Raw genomic sequence first — 14,329 nt, forward strand, 5'->3', positions numbered from 1 at the left:
ACCATAGCCTTAATTTTAATAAATTTATTACAGATTAATAATCAGTATAACATTTCATTCACCTTGTCCCATGTCAGGAGTTTCTTGGCCACTCTTGGACCACTGCATTCCCATACCAAATTTAGAATTAGCATGTCAAATTGCCAGTATGTGCTATGCTGAGCACTGTAAATTGTATAAGACTGTTGAATCACAGACCTGTACCTCTGAAACAAATAATACATTATATGTTAAAAAAAAAAAAAGAAGATAGTAGGAAGGGAAAAATGAAGGGGAGGAAATCGGATGGGGAGACAAACCATGAGAGACTATGGACTCTAAGAAACAAACTGATGGTTCTAGAAGGGAGAGGGGTCGGGGGATGGGTTAGCCCGGTGATGGGTATTAAAGAGGGCATGTATTGAATGGAGCACTGGGTGTTACATGCAAACAATGAATCATGGAACACTACATCAAAAACTAATGATGCAATGCATGGTGATTAACATAACAATAAAATTTTAAAAAATAAATAAATGAAAATACTGAGATTTTGCTTGGAATTGTACTAGTCAATGGATTGATTTGGAGAAGCTTGGAATACTTGTGATAATAAGCTTCCAAAAGATGAACAACTTACTTAGGTTTTCTATAATGCCTTTCAATACAATATTATAATATCACAACAAAAGTCTCATACAACTTCTTTAGTTTATTCCTAAGAACACTTTGTATTTTTGCGCTATTTTAGTGATACCTTTTCCAGAAGTTAATTTATGAAGTAGAATTTTTCTTTTCTTTTTTTTTTTCTGCCCAACTGGCACGTTTATTAGAATTAAACATAAAATCATTCTCTTCCTGGACCCCAGGAAGCCACGCCCAAAAAATCCCAAGCTCCTTAAGCAGGGTCCTTCTGCCCCAGATCTGAAACAAGCTCTCAGGCCTTGGGAATAGCCTGAATTGCCCCCAGGGCTGTGAGCTGCTGAATCTTCTGGCTCATCATCTCCATGACAGCCTGTTTCATGGCATGCTTCTCCTGCAGAGCCAGCTGGATTTTCTCCATTTGCTTGGTAAGGAAGTCTATCTTCCTCTTGAAAAAGTCCTTGGCATCCTCAGCTGTCTTTTATACATAGTAGCCTGTTCCCATGTCTATGAGTACATGTTCCACATCATGTAGCTTCCCAGGGACATACATAGATCCCTTTAGTGGGACTAGTAATTCTTTCCCCTCGTTGTTCTTGTTTAGCACGTTCAGACAGTCCTTGGCCTCCACATACTTGGTCTGTACCACCTTGAGCTGGACAATGGATGTGGACAGGAACTCCACTTCCTGGTCCAGCTGGCTCTTGAGCCTTTCTAGCTGTGGCAGGTTCAGTTCAGTGATGTTAACTGACTGTGCCATGTTGGGAAGGAGGACTCAGTAGAATTTATTTCTATACCCTTCCATTTGAGAAAACTTGCTAAATTCTGAATAACTGTATTGTATTTCTACTTAAATAATTGTATCATTTATACATAGGGACCATGCTATAATCTTACTTGCAATCATTCTAACCTTCAATTATGTTCCTTGTTTTATTGTATTGGCCAGACTTTCTAGTAAAATATGGGAGAATAGTGATTCTAAAGTATATTCTTCTCTTATTCTCAATCTTAAAGAAGATGCTGTCAAAGATTGATCATTACCATACCCATCACCACTGGGCTGCAGACTCTTTTCTTGGATTAAGAAGATTCATAGTTATACTTTTCTGGGATATTTTAATATGAAATAAATTTGAATTTTACTAGATTTTGCTATTCATTTAGATGATCATATAATGTTTTTTTCTTTAATAATTTTTAGTAAGTTAGATTAATTGTCCTCTGTTAAATGTATCTTTCATTCCTTGGATAAACTCAACTTGTTCATGGTAAATTATAATTTTTAAGTGTTTCCATGATTAAAATCACTGTGATTTTACTGTTTTTCAGGATTGTTTTATCAATGGCTTGGAGGTTTGGCTTTAAATTTTTCTTTTATTACCTGTTTGATGAGTTTAAATATTCTGTTATCCTGACTTCAGTGAAATAATTTAAGTCAAGATGTGCAATATTCTTCTTCTTCTTTGTTGTAGAATAGTTTTTGTACAGGTGAGACTACCTGTTTCTATAAATGTCTGGTAGACATCACCATTTTGCATGTAGATACCTTAAAAATGTATAGATACATTTTTCCTTCCTTGTTTTTGTTTTGTTTTGTTGGTGGGAAAAATATTTATCTACTTTTTAAGGCACTATAGGATTTTTCAAATTTCCCAATTTTTTTGATTTAGATTTCAGTGTCTTAGATTTGGCAACTTAGATAAAATTGTTCACCTTAACTTGATTTTTAAAATTTCAAATGAAAAGATGTTCTTATATCCCTTCGTTATCTTTTTTAAAGATTTTATTTATTTATTTTAGAGACAGAGAGAGCACAAGCGGGTGGGAGAGGAAGAAGCAGGCTCCCTGCTGAGCAGGAAGGACTCAGGACTGGATCCTAGGACCCCTGTGATCATGACCTGAGCTGAAGACAAACACTTAACCACCTGAGCCACCCAGGTGTCCCCTCTCATTATCTTAATGACCATATCTCCTACAGCTCTTCTTCCTCATTCAAATGATTGTTTTGTCCCCTTTCCCTTTTTGTCTTGATAATTATCACCATAAGTTTGTCAATATTAGTCTTTTCGAAGAACCAACTTTTGGTTCCATTGACTTACTCTATTTCATATTTGTTTTATTTCATTAGTTTCTCCTCTTAATTATCATTTTGTTACATAATTTTAATTAATTTTCATTATGGTTAGAAGTTTAATCAATATTATAGAAAAACAAGTCTGGAGAGAGTATTAAGAACAATTTATGTCACCTATTATTATGAACCAGAAAATCAAAGTATAATCTATAAGGTGTTTTTGCATAGGCATATTAACTAATTATACTACTTAATAAATTAAATTATTGATTTATGTATTAATTATTTTAAGTTATTACCTAAATGTGACAAGTACAGTTGGAGGTACAGGAGAAAAAGACATGGCTTCTGATGTAAAAGAACTGATAATCTTGGCCTGTAATTTCCTCTAACCAAAAGCCATATCCCACTTTGAGAAGTCACACTGAATGAATAGCTATGGGTTGGGGTGAGCTTTCTTACACATAGCTTTTCTGGTAACCTTTTTGGTTTATTTGTCTGGCAGAGTTTCAGATTCTTTAAAAGCAGCCCCATACCTGAGTATGTTAAAGGTGGTTGCTAAAGCTGGCAGCATCACAATTCTGGACTTCCAGCTCTATTACAAAGCTGTCATCATCAAGACAGTATGGTACTGGCACAAAAACAGACACATAGATCAATGGAACAGAATAGGGAGCCCAGAAATGGACCCTCAACTCTATGGTCAACTCATCTTTGACAAAGCAGGAGAGAATGTCCAGTGGAAAAAAGAGAGTCTCTTCAACAAATGGTGTTGGGAAAACTGGACAGCCACATGCAGAAGAATGAAACTGGACCATTTCCTTACACCACACACAAATATAGACTCCAAATGGTTGAAAGACCTAAATGTGAGACAGGAGTCCATCAAAATCCTAAAGGAGAACACAGGCAGCAACCTCTTCAATCTCAGCCACAGCAACTTCTTCCTAGAAACATCACCAAAGGCAAGGGAAGCAAGGGCAAAAATGAACTATTGGGACTTCATCAAGATAAAAAGCTTTTGCAAAGCAAAGGAAACAGTCAACAAAACCAAAAGACAACCGACAAAATGGGGGAAGATGTTTGCAAATGACATATCAGATAAAGGGCTAGTATCCAAAATCTATAAAGAATGTATCAAACTCAACATCCAAAGAACAAAGAATCCAATCAAGAAATGGGCAGAAGACATGAGCAGGCATTTTTCCAAAGAAGACATCCAAATGGCCAACAGACACATGAAAAAGTGCTCAACATCACTCGGCACCAGGGAAATCCAAATCAAAACCTCAATGAGGTACCATCTCACACCAGTCAGAATGGCTAAAATTAACAAGTCAGGAAATGACAGATGTTGGCGGTGATGTGGAGAAAGGGGAACCCTCCTACACTGTTGGTGGGAATGCAAGCTGGTGCAGCCACTCTGGAAAACAGTATGGAGGTTCCTCAAAAAGTTGAAAGTAGAGCTACCATACGATCCAGCAATTGCACTACTGGGTATTTACCCCAAAGATACAAATGTAGGGATTCAAAGGGTCACATGCACCCCGATGTTTATAGCAGCAATGTCCACAATAGCCAAACGGTGGAAAGAGCCAAGATGTCCATCGACAGATGAATGGGTAAAGAAGATGTGGTATATATATATAATGGAATATTATGCAGCCATCAAAAGGAATGAGATCTTGCCATTTGCAACGACGTGGATGGAACTGGAGGGTATTATGCTGAGCGAAATAAGTCAAACAGAGAAAGACATGTATCATATGACTTCACTGATATGAGGAATTCTTAATCTCAGGAAACAAACTGAGGGTTGCTGGAGTGGGGGGTGGGGTGGGAGGGATGGGGTGACTGGGTGATAGACACTGGGGAGGGTATGTGCTCTGGTAAGCGCTGTGAATTGTGCAAGACTGTTGAATCTCAGATCTGTACCTCTGAAACAAATAATGCAATATATGTTAAGAACAAAAAAAAGAAGATAGCAGGAGGGGAAGATTGAAGGGGGGGAAATTGGAGGGGGAGACGAACCATGAGAGACGATGGATTCTGAAAAACAAACTGAGGGTTCTAGAGGGGAAGGGGGTGGGAGGATGGGCTAGCCTGGTGATGGGTATTAAAGAGGGCACGTTCTGCATGGACAACTGGGTGTTATGCACAAACAATGAATCATGGAACACTACATCTAAAACTGATGATGTAATGTATGGTGATTAACATAACAATAAAAAATTTTTAAAAAAAGGTAGTTGGTAGTCCCTACTTCTTTACCCGCTTGTTTGGCAAAAATTCACAGGCTTCATTTAAGTCTTAACACAAAACTCGAATGATATCTGCAGTAATTTATTTTGGTTGTTCCTATTTTGTCCTGAGTCAATAGTCAACTTCAATATGGCTACTTTTAACATTTTCTTTTGTTTAATGATTTTGATATGCAAATAACTTACCTCGGATGCTATACAGTCATATAAAGAAAACCTGAACATCTTTATAATTTTATTATTTTTCTAATAGCTCCTTCCAAAAATCATTATAACATGGCATGTACTTGTAAGTAAATGTTATTCCTTAACTCTTAATACCTGATTCAGTACATTTCCCCCTCTTCTTAATATTTGGTTCTTTCTTAGTAGAGATGACAGTTACTCATCTAAAAGTTATTTTCTTCCTTGAAATGTAACACATATTTGGTGCCAAATGTCTACTTTATATACAATGATAATTTTTTTTAATTTTCACGAAAAATTCTCAAGTTTAGAGGACACTCAAATAACCCCTTTGCATGATTACTTTTCATTTGCATGTGCATGCATGCGTTTCTCATCTTAATTTTCTTCTGGAAGCAGAAGTAAAAAATCCAATGGAAGAATTCACTGTGGAATATCAGCCCCGACTGTGAATGCTAGAATCTATATGATAAAGTCCATCCTTTAGAACTCACTCACTTCTTCTACCTAACTCCAGAACATTCCTTCTGTGATAAATGTGGGAACACTTTTATGGGCCAGTTTTTAGCAGCAGAAGAATGTGCCTTACTGTCTATGGTGATGCAAGCACTTAATATAATCTTATGAATTTATAAGTACTGTTTTGTTGACTGCCAAAGGTATTTCAAATCCTTGGACAAGTGGATTGTAATACTTTTAATCCAGATTCCTCCTCTAAATGAATATAGTAATGGTGTGATACTCAGGAATCCCAATGCCCAGTGGAAAGAAGCTGAAATTAATAATAAACTAAAAACTGCTAAAAGGTGAAAATATAAATGTCCCCACAAAAGATAAATATAAATACAGATCTTATGATAATCATATGTGAAGAAAATACATCCTTTTTGCCAATAGGCAGCATTTGTGACAACAGCTTTGTTTTTCTTAGTGTCCATGTCTTTAGTAATCACTTTCCATTCTAGATCAAAGAGAGAAAAGAAGGCCACAGAGATAGTAATAACAAGATTTGGAATGTTTTCATGATTTGTTTTCAAGTGGGTGAAATTATTTTTAATAGCAGACATGCTGAAGTAGACTTGTTATTTTTGAATTTAAAAAAAAAATTAAGTTCTCCTTTGTTAATCTGAGGGCTGAAATTTTTACAGAACTTTGTTGGATTTGGGGGTGTACCTGTGAGGTGGGGTATATGTTTCTGTCTGACTACAGCTCACATCTCTTCTCTTTTTCTTTCAAACTACTGAGGTTATAATGTGCCCGATACAGTCACAGAAAGAAAAAATTATACTAATAAAATATGTAATAGGAACCAGGAACTTGGAACTCTCTAACAGCTTGAACTTTTTACCCTTCTAACACTGTTTTTTTTTTTTTTTTCCTTCTTTCCCAAGATGTCAATCTATTTATTAATCACACTAAATCCTCTGAGGATTATTTTTGAAAGATGCGTGAGTGTATCTGTGTGTGTTCATTTCCAATGGAATGAGTTGGAAAGAAAGTTAAAACTAAATTATATGTCACTAAAAGTTAAAATTTAGATTTATCATTTTTTTTTAAACTCTCCTCCTCATTCACTGGTTAGTTTGCTGATAATCTGTCCCTTACTCAGAAAGATGCCTTTTGGCACGATCACTACTACCCAACAGTTGGCACATTGACCTCTGTCCATGCCAGATAAGAGGGTGAATGATATGACTATGCCAAGAGAGAAATGCTTGTACATATGCCAACACCTAAATGTACAGTTCCATGGAACATTCAACAAAGGACCACATGCCATTGTCCCATCTTCATTTATGCACTGGAGTGTTGCTTGATCAGATTATATATCTGATGCTTCCTTCCTTTCTTATAGCTCTCCCTTTAATAGATGATATCTTTCTTTTTTTTTTTAAAGATTTTATTTATTTATTTGAGAGAGAGAGAATGAGAGAGATCACATGAGGGGGGGGTGGTCCGAGGGAGAAGCAGACTCCCTGCCGAGCAGGGAGCCCGATGGGGGACTCGATCCAGGGATTCCAGGATCATGACCTGAGCCGAAGGCAGTCGCTTAACCAACTGAGCCACCCAGGCGCCCTAGATGATATCTTTCTATTTCTTAACCAACTTGCATTATGGAAACCCCATGCTTGAATGAGCCTTTTCTTCTCCTTCCCATCTTTAGACCCATTGTCTTCCCTCATGATACTCAGACCAATAGAATGAATTAATTATTCTTATTCAGAAATTAATAGGATTAATAGGATTAATAACAATAACAATATCAGGTTTCACAAGCAATAAAACTTTTTTTAACTTTTTTTTCTTTTTGGTGTTACATTGGTATACAAGATTTAGCCTTTAGTTGGCACCTCAGTCTGGTTTATACCATAGTCAAACTTGTTTACCTTCAAAGGTATAAAACACTTAACTATCTTCCAACAATCACACAACTAACATATTAGGTAACTATCATTTAAGCAAATTAAGCTACAATCATAAGTTGAGAAAAATTAAAATAAAGATCTACAAATTATCAGAAGCCATAGTACTCTAAAAAAAAAAGTGTTACCAAATTTGCTAAATTTAAAGCCTAGTCATGATGTTAATTGTTGTTTTTTAATTTGCTGAAGACATTTAGCTTATTACAATTTAGTTAATTATTTCAACTTCTTAACTGTATTAATTAACAAACAAATCTTCAGATGTTGGTTGTAGCTGTACATACCATTCATCAATATGAAACCCAGTTGTGATATCAGTGCCAGTTACTTTAAATAATCTCATATTATTGGGGTGCCTGGGTGGCTCAGTTGGTTAAGCGACTGCCTTCGGCTCAGGTCATGATCCTGGAGTCCCTGGATCGAGTCCCCCATCGGGCTCCCTGCTCGGCGGGGAGTCTGCTTCTCCTTCTGACTCTCCCCCCCTCATGTTCTTGCTCTCTCTCTCAAATAAATAAATAAAATCTTAAAAAAAAATAATCTCATATTATTTTGACAATTAGAAATATAATTTTTATCTGATTTCAAGGAAGTAATTTAATAAAGGAGTGAAGTGATGAAAGTAAAATATCAAATCTCAAAACCAAGAGTGCTGATGTATTGAACTCCTTAAAGCAATCTAATCTGAAATCAAATGTGATATAATAAGGATCCATAATAGCAGACCAAACTAAAAAATATTCAAACTCAGTGTTCAAATTAGTTTTTCTTTTATTTTCTCTTCTTTTTCCTTTAGATAAATAATAAGATTAAAGTAACTAGAGTGATTACTTCTGGAATACTTCTAGTACATGGCATTGAGATTTTTTTTTTACATATTTTCTGCATGGAACTATTCTCTTAAGACTATGAACATATCTTGGGACTGATGGTCACCAACTAGATCCTTCACTTCCCTTGCCTGCTTTCTGTTCAAATAAAGAAATGTAAAATGTAACTGAGGATATTAACATTGGCTTTAATATGGATATTTAGGCTGTAAACTTCCAGTCATTGACTTCCTCCACACTAGTTTTATAATTTGGGGGTTATTGCATAGAATTAAAGACTCTTTAAGCATACATGAATATACTTGACATGGCTGCACGAAAAGAGAATAGAGATCACCAGATATGCGTTCATATGTTTCAACACCTACATTCTGTTGTTTCATTTATTTTTTCTTCAGATAGACCTCAATCAAGTGAAGAGAAGGGCATACAGCTAACAAATGTTAGAATATGATTGTGTTATTGTGCATAGTTAAATTTACCCAAAATATGCACTAACTGTTATAGAGAAGTAGGTTGGGGTCAAATAATCAAGTACTCTGAGTTATAAAGTGAAGATGCAGGATCTTACTCTATTGGCAATAGAATACTGCTACGGTTATATGATTACAAAATTTTTCTTCTGTATAAATTGTGTTTTTCTATGTACTATGAGAAAATGATGCAAAAGTAATTGAAGACATGGCATATGCCTTCCATGAGCATACTATCTGGCTTAGAAGATAAGAAAAACACTTAATACTAAAAACATATCAGTAACTCTATACACTCTATGGGATGAAGAAATGGGATGGTGTTTTGTCCCATACAGACAAGGTATTTGCAAGTTAAATGATTTTTCAACACAAGAAAAATCCTTCAAATCTACAAATTCCTTGAAGTAATGACAAACTTTAGCAGGTGGTCAGATAAAAAATTATAACTCAAAAACAAAAAATTCAATTGCACTTCTACTTGAGCAGAACTTGATGTAATAAAAAAATCATATAATTTTAAAAAGATATAATTAAAAATCCACTCATCATTTGCCAAAGCACCAAATGTATTTGAAATAGACCTAACATAACAATTCAGCACTAAATGAAACTATAAAAATGTATTTAAATATATTAAAGAATGTTTAAATTAATAGAGGCATATGTATACCACTTTTATGGATAAAAAATGAAATATGATAAACATGGAAATCCTTGTTTATTGTTCTGTGGAATCGATGTAATTCCAAATACAATGCCAATAAATTTAGTAAGTCAGCTCTAAATAATATATGAAGGAGCAAAAGCCCAAGAATATTTAATACTTATAGAATACTAGGAAAATATAAGAGATTTTGCCTTATTACATTATAAGATGTATTATAAAGCTACAGTATTTTAAGATGTGTGGTATTGGCTCAGGAAAACAAGTCAATCAATAAATAGAGGAGGGAGCCTCGAAATAGAGCCCACATAAATATCAAAACTTGAGGTCGAAAACAAGTAGCATTGTAGATCATAGAAAAACAAATTATTTAATAAAAATTGACAGACAAATCAAATAAGTATATGATAAAATATAACCAGATCCATAATTTATATCATACACAAAAATTTCAGACATAAGTATGAAAAACAAAGTTTAAAAATTAAGAGAAAATATTTGAATTTGGGGCATACAATCAATAAAATTTAGAGAAAATACTGATTAGTTTTGTTAATTAAAATTAGAACCTTGAGTTTATCAAACAGACTCTATCAAGTAAATGAAAAAAACAAATCACATATTTAGAGCAGTTACATGAAAAATATGATTAACAAAAATTAATATTCAAAATATAGAACATTTTCCGCATATCAATACCAAAAAAAATGTAAGCAACCCAATAGAAAAATGGGCAACGATAGAGTAGATATTTCACAGAAAAAGTATCAAATGTCAATTAGTATATAAAAAGCTTATCAGTTTATTAGATATCACTTTATGAGATCCCCGTTCAAATTTTCCAGTTAGCAAAAATAAAGTCTGAAAATACTGAACAATACTATATATGACAATATAGTGCAATGCACATTCCTAAGCTGCTGATGGTAGTATTGAAAAAGAAAAAGAAAATAAAAAAATAATTAGCTAGTAAATTTGAACATGTATATATGCAGCAACTATACTTTGCCATAGATAAAGTCAACCACATGTATTAGGACATATGGGAAAGAATGTTCTTAGAAGCATTGTTATAATTAAGAAAAAAAGAAAACAAATGGCTATCAAAATTAATGTTCATTATTAATTATAGTATATTCACTCAGTAGAATATGTTAAAGCAGTGACAATAAACTAGAGCTTTATATAAAAACATGTATAGATCTTTAAAACAAATCATTGAATAGAAAAAGGATATTATAGAAGACTAACTACAATCTGGTTTCATTTGTATAAAGCTCATAAAGCAGGACTAAACAATATGGTGGGGTTAGTTTAAATGGAGCAATTGGGGCAGGAATGAAGGCACAGATACTGTAGAATTAGAAATACTTGCATATTTAATTTGAGGGTTTATTTTTATAATTTTAGTACTTTGTATCAAAAATCATACATACATATTACATATAATTTCTTCTTTGCTCCAAATTATGCTAATGTAAATTTCAGAGTTAGCATATGTACAGATGGATATTAATGTTATATAAATGTGGAACCAAATGCTAGTCTGTCACTAGCTTGACTATAAGAGGGTGCACTACATTTAGAAGGATAAAAGTCATATTACTTCCCTGTAGTGTTTTATAAATAATAATTACATAATGCATATGGCACAGTGCTTTGAATATAATAAATACTCAGCTTCAAGTATCTGATTTTTTTAAGATTTTATGTAGAGAGAGAGCATGCACAAGCAGGGGGAGGGGCAGAGGTCAAGGGAAAGCAGACTCTGCAGTGATTAGGGAGCCTGATGTGGGGCTGGATTCCAGGACCCTGAAATCATGACCTGAGGGGAAGTCAGACACTCAACCGACTGAGCCATCCAGGTACCCCTTCAAGTATCTAATTTTTAAATACTGTGGTGATACATTATACAAGAGTTTTAAATTAGTTTATAACTTTGGTGAGAGAAAATGTTTTGAGGACCATTTTTAAATTGGGATTTGAAAGACTTTGTAGATTTGAATTGACAGACCGGAAGAAGAGGAAAAATTTTAACATGAGAAGTAAGTGTATGAGAAGACCCAAAATGAAATAAATAAAAAAAAGGAAGGAGGGAAGGAAGGGAAAAAAGGAAGATTGGTAGACAAACAGACTGATATGAAATTTCAAAATTATAAGTTTGATTGAAAAGGATGGTCTAACACATAAAATAATGAGAAAAGATGTTTGGGACGAGCTTGAGTAACTTGAATGTATTCATGGGAGTAGAGAGAGAGTGGAGGTTGGGGCAGAGTTCTTGACATTTTATTAGAATGTCCCAAAACCTACAGTGCAGCTGTGATCTGTGAGTGAATTACAGGCATGTTAGAAGTTAGTCATTATTTTCTGAATGATTTTGTTTCCTCCCTCCCTCTTCCTTGTCTCTCTCCATCAACCCCCTCAAAGTTTCTCTCATCTGTTTCTATCAACTATTAACTATTTTTGGCATTTGAGGTTAAAAATTAGCTAAATGCTGATTCTTGGTAAAATTTCATAATAATTTTTTTATGAAAAAAATTTGTATTTTAAAAGAAATAATGATGGTAATATTTCAGAATTTAGAAATTGATTGTTAAAACACTTTGATCATGTATGTATATAAGTCATATTTTTATTTTGTATATTTTCCAGAAATTTAATTGGAAGTAGTGTTTCAATTTTATATTTTGTTTACCCCATGTTTAACATTTACAAATTGTTGTTACAAATTAAATCAAAATATTCTTAAAATGATCTACAATTTTGCCTTCTGGTTTTGGTTTTCGTTTTTATTTAAATCCCAGTTAGTTAACCTACAGTGCAATTTTAGTTTCGAGTGTAAAATTTGGTGATTCAACACTTACATACAACATCCGAAGCTCATCACAAGTGTACCTCTTAATCCCCATCACCTATTTAACCCATCCCACTGCTCTCTGTTAACCATCAGTTTGTTCTCTATAGTTTATATATAGTTTATATTGCCTTCTTTGGATACCCTCAAAAAGCAGTGTTTGAAAAAAAATAACTGTAGCACACATAGTTTGTCAGGAAATTGGTTGGAGGAGTCAGGATGAGGGAGTGCATGGGGTAACATAGGGAAAGAGACTACCCAGTATGAGATCGCACTGTTCTAAACTGCATCTGCAGGCTGTAAGGATGTGGCTCCTGCAGGATCTCCCGGCAGCCCACAGCAGCCTGTTTGCAAAGGGTGACCAGGGTATCTCCCCACCCCCTCGCAATTTCCACTGATTGCTGATGAACCCTGGATGGATTTTTTTTTTTTTTTTTTTTTAAGATTTTACTTATTTATTTGTGAGAGAGAGAGAGAAAAAACAGAAGCACTCAAGCAGGGGGAATGGCAGGCAGAGGGAAAAGCAGGCTCCCTGCTGAGCAAGGAGCCCTATGGGGGACTTGATCCCAGGACCCTGGAATCATGAACTGAGCCAAAGGCAGACGCTTAACCAGCTGAGCCCAGGTGTCCCATCCTCCTGTATTTTATGGCTGGATTTAGGTTTGCATTAGATGACTTTCTTTGTTTGGGAGAAGGCCCTGAGGCAGGAAGCAAAAAGATAACATGTCCTACTTGAAGTGTGCCCCTGCCTGAGTGAGGCATGTCCAAGTTCCACAGGGAACGGTCTGCCAAATACATTTGCTGAAAAGTAACTCCCTTAAGTGTGTGTGTCTTTGAAATAGTATCATAAATCCCTATTTTAGTACCAAGACAAGCAACTATTCGACTGAAGCTATAAAGTTATATACAAAGATAGTATAGATATAAGATCTATATATATATAAGATAGTATAGTCTTAAAAAATTTTAATCGTTAATTAGGTAATATAATGAAGATTATCTTATATTTGCCTTCATATGTCCCTGTAATTTGTACCCCAGCCTAAACCTTTTATTTTTCAGTGGTATTTTTTAAATAAACAATATTGCTAAGTTAACTACACTGACATCCTGCTGAACCAAATTTCTATATGGAGCAGAAAGGAGTTTTTCACTCTTAAGTGTTTGAAAGTACAAAATAAGAAATAAATTACCCTCGTGGGATTCGTTCCAGCAGTATGGATCATACTAGAAGTAGCTAGTCACAAGATCACACAAGTAATTGAGAAATCCAAAATGCTTCACATGTTACAGAGTGGCTTGTTTTACCACTTTGCATAATAAACTAATGTCCCAAGCTTGTGTTTGGGACCAGTGAAGCAAAGAGACAGAAGAGATACTATTTTGAGTAATGCACTGCTGATGTATCCTATGACAAAAAGACCATACAAAAAGCTTTTCTTCGGGGCGCCTGGGTGGCTCAGTCATTAAGCGTCTGCCTTCAGCTCAGGTCATGGTCCCAGGGTCATGGGATCGAGTCCCACATCGGGCTCCCTGCTCAGCGGGAAGCCTGCTTCTCCCTCTCCCACTCCCCCTGCTTGTGTTCCCTCTCTTGCTGTGTCTCTCTCTGTCACATAAATAAATAAAATCTTTAAAAAAAAAAAAAAAAAAGCTTTTCTTCATGGAAATATCAAAACAAACTACTTAGGACAAATATTTAAGTGGAAATAAACACTTTTAACTATAGGACTGTACAAAAACATCCTAGAATTATATGTGCCATATGTACGTAGGCAGGAATACAAAGTCAAGTGCCAGCTCTGAGACCCATACTGTGTACCCAAATCTCAGCATCTCCTGTGCAGACCTTGGCTCTGCCATTTATTTGTTGATTGATCTACAGCAAATTACTCAAACATTCTGTCTTAGAACCCTAATTTTTAAAATGGAGAGGACAGTAT

At 34.9% G+C, this 14,329-nt stretch overlaps 1 pseudogene; it reads right to left on the reverse strand.

Moving 5' to 3' along the window:
- Positions 1–900: 900 nt before the first annotated feature.
- Positions 901–1,384, reverse strand: LOC123862479 (prefoldin subunit 5-like; annotated as a pseudogene).
- Positions 1,385–14,329: the final 12,945 nt, after the last annotated feature.

Source organism: Mirounga angustirostris, unplaced genomic scaffold (genome assembly GCF_029215605.1).
Source record: "Mirounga angustirostris isolate CCGP_5_RB_7025 unplaced genomic scaffold, mMirAng1.0.hap1 SCAF_9, whole genome shotgun sequence".
In the NCBI taxonomy this organism is placed as follows: Eukaryota; Metazoa; Chordata; class Mammalia; order Carnivora; family Phocidae; genus Mirounga; species Mirounga angustirostris.